This window comes from Carassius carassius, chromosome 20, assembly GCF_963082965.1.
Source record: "Carassius carassius chromosome 20, fCarCar2.1, whole genome shotgun sequence".
Taxonomy (NCBI): Eukaryota; Metazoa; Chordata; class Actinopteri; order Cypriniformes; family Cyprinidae; genus Carassius; species Carassius carassius.
In genome coordinates, this window is record NC_081774.1 from 30,085,028 (window position 1) to 30,092,393 (window position 7,366).

At 34.4% G+C, this 7,366-nt stretch overlaps 1 pseudogene; it reads right to left on the reverse strand.

Moving 5' to 3' along the window:
• Positions 1 to 1,221: 1,221 nt before the first annotated feature.
• Positions 1,222 to 6,830, reverse strand: LOC132095927 (E3 ubiquitin-protein ligase TRIM21-like; annotated as a pseudogene).
• Between the last annotated feature and the right edge of the window lie 536 nt (positions 6,831 to 7,366).

Genomic DNA, 7,366 nt, shown 5'->3' on the forward strand with positions numbered 1-7,366 from the left:
ATCGAGAATATTAACAAAAATGGTAAAACTTGCCTCTCATTTAACGAAGGTTAATTTGGGAGCAACAAGCACGTAATCTTTCAAATAATTGAAGTATGCAATCAGCTGCTTCTCACTCTCTGCTGTCAGTCGAATTACCATCTTTCCAACTCCTTCATTTATGTATATTGCTTTATATAAACATCTGCTATGCATCAGTAGTCTTTTGAAATGGTAATTGAAACCAGAACTCAAGCTGAAGCCAGTTCCTTAAGCAGAGAGCAAGTCAAATATGTGCAGCCACAGCCTTTGTGGCAGCACAAGAATGTATAAAATGCAAAAAGACACATTACATAACACAACTAATGTGCATCCTTTACCCTTCTTCATGTTGTTTTTTTTTTTAAATAAAAAAAAGTTAAAATCACAATGCATGATCTTAAATAAACTCAATCAGATTATTCTTAAATTGTACAATAAAGTGAAATAACGGTGTTATTAGATTTTTATTTTATTTTTGATTTAAGGCGTTCTCCTTCAGTGGTCATTTCTTTAACACAGTGGAATGTTTTTGAGGACTTTACAAGTTGTGAACTGTGCTTTATTATGGAAAATGAATAAATGCATAAAATAAATAAATACTGTGCACTAAACAAAATAATCATGTGAATGTCAGTGACTGAGTCTTAATTATGGATGCAAGCGCACAAAGAAGTTTGAATCAGGTGAAAAGGGTATGATGTCTCTTTCTTGAGCAGGGTTATTTTTTTGCTTCAAAATTATAAATAAATAAAATATTTTATGTAAACCATGTGTTTTTAAAGAAACTCCTAGTTATTGAACACACTGGATTACATAGATATGATTGAATTATTATTTCAAAGATTATTGTAAAATATCAAGATGACAGGGTGGACCATCACATGACGGGGTGGACACAAAAATCAGAACAAAATATGAAATGGTTAAGAAACATTAAAATCCAATTGAAATTCCCTCCACCAAAGAGACAAAAAATGGTTGTCCTTATGTCACTAAAGGGGATGGCCTTTTCTTAAAGGGGTGGATTTCCCAAAACAACAGGGTGGAGAACCATGGACAAACTCTTCTTTTTTATTAAATAAAAAAAAAAAAGTGTACCAAATTATCAAAACACTCCAACTGATTAATCTGTTATTTAAAAAAATATTAATAGGAGAACCAATTTTTTATAATTTTGACAATATTCTACTATCATTCAAATTTAATGAGCGGTGCATGGGACATAGCAAAATAACATGCATTCTCTTAAACAAAAAACTAAGAAATCTAAAAAGCCAAGTAATGCTTTTGTTATGAATATAAAAACTTAGCCTAATATAACATAGTCATTTTTATGTTATCATGGCAAATGAGTTATTTATGTACAGGACACCAAAAGACACCCACAGTGTTTCTGACCCAAACACAAAGTGATACCAAATTAAGTCTATCACTGTATTATATGTGGGAGGAATGTGGACTAAACAGTGAGAATGCCCACTGCTGGGGGTTTAGGATAAGATTTATGTAACAGCAGAATCGCATGAACATAAATGTAACTATTAAAATATGTTTGCTTTAACATTTTTAAAAGGTCTTATTATCTGCATGTATTTTTAAAATACAAGGCTGTGTCATCCCAAAAAAATTCAGTAGCTAAGGCATTCTTCATTCTTATATCACAATTTTTATCCAGTATGTGAAGGAGACATATGCAGCATTCCTCATATACACAGTTTCAATGATGATCCACTACTAAACCCAAACCCAGGATAGAGAGGCTCAGTGAATGAGGTCTGGATTCTGTGGATGAGGCTCATTGTGTCAGAGACGCTGTAGAAGGACACAATTCCTACACTGTGATCCACATACACTCCTATTCTAGAGGATCTGGGGGACACAGGGAGCTCGGTCTTTATGTTATTGTGCCTGAATACGTAACTGGAGGAAGAGCAGAACAAACTCCAGGACTGATTATTAAATCCAAACAATTGCTTCCTGCTGATGCTCTTGTATGACACTGATATACATACACTTTTCCTCCCACTCCACTCAACCTCCCAATAACAGCGTCCACAAACACTCTCTCTACACAACACCTGCACGCAAGCATCAAATCTGTCTGGATGAGCAGGATAATGCTGGGGTGTGTCGGTGCAAGTTGCCACACTGTTCTCTTCAGACAAGCGGATGAATCGATTCATTGTGTTTGAATCCAGAGTGAGCTGGCAGGAATCTAATCGAGATAAAACACAATTAGGTTAAACTTTGTTAATGTGTGTGTAATTTATGTTGTAAGGCAAAACATGCAAGTATCACCAGTTTGTATTTACCACAGACCTTTATTTTACTCATTAATTACAAAACCCTATTCAAAAAGAAGCCTAGGAATTCTGACATATACTGTAGATCTTTTGAATTTTACAGAAGAAATTAAAAGCTATATGGGTTTGCGACATGAGGATGAGTAAATAATAATTTTTTAAAATTAACAAAGAATGAAGCATATTTGAAGAGCATGTTAAATTTGTGCGACTGAGTTCATTTTTTTTCATTTTCATTGTGTTTTTCTTCTTTTGTAATGTCATATTTTTGATAGTTTCTGAAAAAGTTACGTTCAGTTTTACAAAGTTTCGTTTATTAATATTGAAACAAATGTAATTCCATATTTCTGGATGGGTTTTTTCTGGCATATGTCTTTTGTTGTACCCTGTGCTGGTGCTCTCAGTCTTTTGTCTTACGTGACTCTTATTTAAAGCTGCACTTGGATCTTTCACAAAGTCCCGGAGTATTCTATCATAGATTCACCAAAAAAATGCATAATTTAATATACAATTCTAAGTTCTAATGTAACTGAAATCAAAAGTATGTAAAAGCACATAATCATGGTAAGATGATAATTATATTAGCAGGAGTAGTTTGCAGTTTAGGTGGAAATGTTTCTCCTGCATGTAAAAATATGAAATAGTCCCCATAATAATTTGTGAATGAGACCAAGTTAAAGAAAAGACTCACTACCATTGTTTTGTGTTTCAGGTCTCTGTTACCTGCAGGAAATGGACATGATCATCTGTGTGTAAAAGCTGCTTCAGTTCAGCATTTCTACTCATCAGTTCATCAATCTCCTGTTCCAGTTGCAACAAGAGTCCTTCAGCTCGACTCACTGCAGCCTCTTCCTGAACTCTGATCAGCTGTATCACCTGAGAGCGGCTTCTCTCAATGGAGCAGGTGAGCTAAGTAAAGATCCTCTCAGTGTCATCCACTGCTGCTTGTGCAGAGTGCTGTCAAACACACATCACAATCAGCACTTACTGCTGCATCACACAGCCTGAAAGACACAGTGAGCTTCAATGGGTATCAAAGTCAAACTCACCTTTTGAGACTTCACAGCATCTCTCAGCTCTTGGAGCTGATTCAGTCTCTCCTGAATTCCCTGCTGGAATTTTCTTTGTTTTTCTCCCAAAAGCCTCTGTAGGAAAATTTAAAGGCTGCATAATCTCAGACACCAAATCAGTAAATAAGTACATTTCTAATGCTTTCATGATTATGATATGGGATTTTGCATGTGGCAGCCCATAGAACCGATTACAGGAAAGTTATGAAATTGGGCATTCAGAGAGAGGACAGTCTCAACTATACAAAAAAGCAATTTTGGAATCTCTAACTCAAACATTCTAGCGCTACACCAACAGTTCAAATTTGCACTCACATTTATGCTAATAATTTTTTAACCATAAGGACAGAAACAATGTTATTTTGCTCTGATTTCTTGGCTCAAGATAATTCAACTGCACTCAGAGACATTTTCTGTCATTAAATTTAATTAAAAAGGGTTCTGAGACTATATCTCCACAATGCTTTGGAGTATCGAGACCAAACTTTGTGTGTGTTATAACCATGACCTGAGAGTACCTGCATAGCTTTGGCACAGCATCACCTAGTGGTTGGGCAATATGAAAAATGGCTATGCTGTATTTTATGAATGCATTTGCATTGGTATGTGCATCATGCCCTAAAGGTAATCAGGGGAGCACCATCTTATGGTTTACACACAACTCCTAGTCCATTGGTCAGATTTTCACCAAATTTATTTCAGATTTTGTGTCGATAGATGAAACGGTTTGTGTTTAACGAATCATTGAATTTCATGACATGATGTCAAACTTTGTGTGTCATTGTCACCTTGCACTGAACACCCCATGTAAATTTTATAAGTTATAAACCATTAAACTAGTGAATAAACCAGTCATATTAATAGTGCTTTTATTTATGATTTTTTAATAAAATCATCTTAAAATGTCTTTAATTACTCATTGTTGCAGTTGTTTTGGTGCCCCCTTAATTGCTGCTTGCAGCTAAATGTTAGCATTACTATTAGCATGTGGGTCATTCCTGGTATGGGGTAACATTTTGGCTTCAAAAGTGTTGGAAAAAGAGTTACATGATTTTTATGTTTTTTGCATTCTACCAAAATAGTGAAATGTTTAACTATTAGGAATGGATATTGGTCAAGCTTGGAGACTCAAAAAATAATAATTATGGGTAGATTGTTCAGACACTGGCCATGAAAATAGTCCACCCTGTTAGGGACATATAGATAGTTATCACAACATGTTAATAATGTACATGTTAAACAATAATGAGCTTTTCTTGGATAGTATATGTCATTTATGCTATCTTATTATTTGTTTTTATTTTAAAAACAATAACAAAACAATTATTGATGAATAGAATATGTCTTAATTATTAAGAACAGGTACTTTTTGTGCCAATTTTTGCCAATAGGGTTGTAAATAACAATAAACAATTGCTCAAAACATATAAGCTGTTAGTGCTCCTCACCTAACAAAATAAGACACAAACATTTAATGTTGCCATGAAATTATTATTTAAAATGACTTCTCTAACAGGGTGGAAAGGAGAATAACAGGGTGGAACACCAGTGTTAATAGGTTCGTTAACGGTGGACAAGCTTTCCTTCATTGTCCTGCATTGTTTCCCATCTGTAATGTGTGGAACTGCACCTATATAATATTGTTTCAAAATGATATAAAAAAAATAAAAAATAAAAAATTAAAAAAATAAATAAATAATAATAATCCAGATTTCCTTTGGGGGAGAGACACAAAAAATAGCTATGTGGTTCCTTATCACAATCAATCATGGTGGCAAAACGATTATCTGTTCAAATGGCTAGAGAAATAGAGAGGAAAGACATTAATAAATTATGTATTATTTATATTTGATTAAAAATAAAGATGTTATAAATCATTTGGATTAACTAGATTAACAAACAAACACAAAAACAATCACAAGAAGGAACAGTAATGGACAGTGAAGGCATCTTTTGTGTTTTTTATTATGATGATAATTCTGATGGAAAAATGGATACTGCTTTAAATGTATTAAATATTGTAATATTTTTATTTATTTTTTTACCTCCATGATCGAGTTTTTGCTATATACACTAAATAGTATTTATTCTATTAGAATTTCCTCAAAATGTTTGGCTAAGTTAGCCATTGCTCATTGAGTGATCAACATTTTGCTAGTTAACCTTCTACAGATTAACAGAAGTTTTATAACTATGTCAGATTTGTTTTTACATTTTTTTGTTAGGACAAACATTCTCCATAATATAGCCTAACAGGGTGGAACTTTAAGGGTGGGACAAGTAGGATAACATTTCAAAAACAAATAAAATAGTTAGGAGTGAGAGTTGAAGCTTACATCAGTTTGTACAGATGAATTCCAGTGGGGAAAATAAATTATGTCACTTCTATAAAATGGTCTCAATGAAATTGCAGTCGGTTTTAGAAGGCGAGAAAGTATGTACTAACAGGGTGGAAAATGACTTCAGGGACACGGTAATTTAAGAAAATTGTGAAAAAAATATATTCACAATATATTCAAATATTTTCACTTGATTTATAAGTATGATTAGAGGCAGCTTAGCCTAGTCTATAACATAAAACTATTTTTTTTATTATTTTATATATATATATATATATATATAATTTTATGGTTTATATTTCTTGTGTAAGTTGATTACTTTGTCCTGAGGACATAATAAAACTGAATGCATACAGTATATCAATGAAAAGGTGCATAAAACAAAATAGTATTTATAATTTCTATTATCCCTGTTTAAGTGATAAAGAAGACCTACATATACAGTTTAAGCCATTCCTTATAAATATGTGACTAATTTTAGAGAAAATATGGTTAAATAAATCATTGGGACAAAAAAAGTCACTGTATAAAAGGAATGACCCATTAAGCATTAGCAAATTGAAGTCTAATTTCAGTTCATACCCGTTTCTCTGTCCTTTCTGCTTCAGCTTATACAGTGTCATGGTTTTTATGTTCATCCATTAAACATGGATAACAAATGAATTGCTGGTCAGTACGACAGTAGATTTCCAGCTGTTTGTTGTGTTTCGGGCAGATCATCTCACAGAGTCGTCTAATGGGATCTATCAGATTGTGTTTCCTGTCTTTGAAGAGAGTCTCATGTTGTTCAAGATGAGTTTGAGTTTGAGTTTGTCCTAGTACAGACGTCACACTCCACATCTCCAGGTTCAGCTGTTTGAAAGTCTGCTGCCTTCAGTTTCTCCACCATCTCAGCAATTATGACATTCTTACATAAAGCAGGTCTTGAAGTGAATGTGTGTCTGCACTGAGGGCATCTGTACTCTCTTCTGTTTCCAGCAGTGTGTAATACAGCTCATGCAGTAACTGTGTCCACAGGGAATGGTCACTGGGTCCTTCAGGAGATCCAGACACACTGAGCAGCTAAACTTGTCCTGAGAAAAACTGGCTTCTGCCATTTTATTATATATACATAAAAAACAGAGACGCATATACGACACTTTAGTGACACTCAGCTGAAATATTTCCGGGCTGGTTCCGGGGTTTCCCCCGATGTATTGGCTGCATCCGAAAACTTAGGCAGGTGACTTGCTGCCTTGCTGTCTAATCAGGCAATGACTTTGCAGGCAGAGTTTTTGCACGAAGGCACCTCATGAAACGGATTTTGGACAGGCTTCTAAGGCAGCGTAATGGTTTAATGCTCTACAGCAAAATATAGAGCTTTGGTGATACCTAGGTGTATATTTCATTACTGCAGTATTAATTTCTCTCTAGAAATGGCATAAAAAGTGAAAAACGCTGATCAGAAACATACATTTACACACAAACTGACCACCGACCGCAACTTTCAGACGCCATCTTTATTTTTTGGCTTAACTCTCACGGAATGGAACGCAAAGGATTGTGGGATATCAAAGGTAGCAAAGAATACATCTATGCTGCCTTCAGAAATCGGACAGATGAAGGCATCTCAGGAGACAGGAAGTGAAGCTAA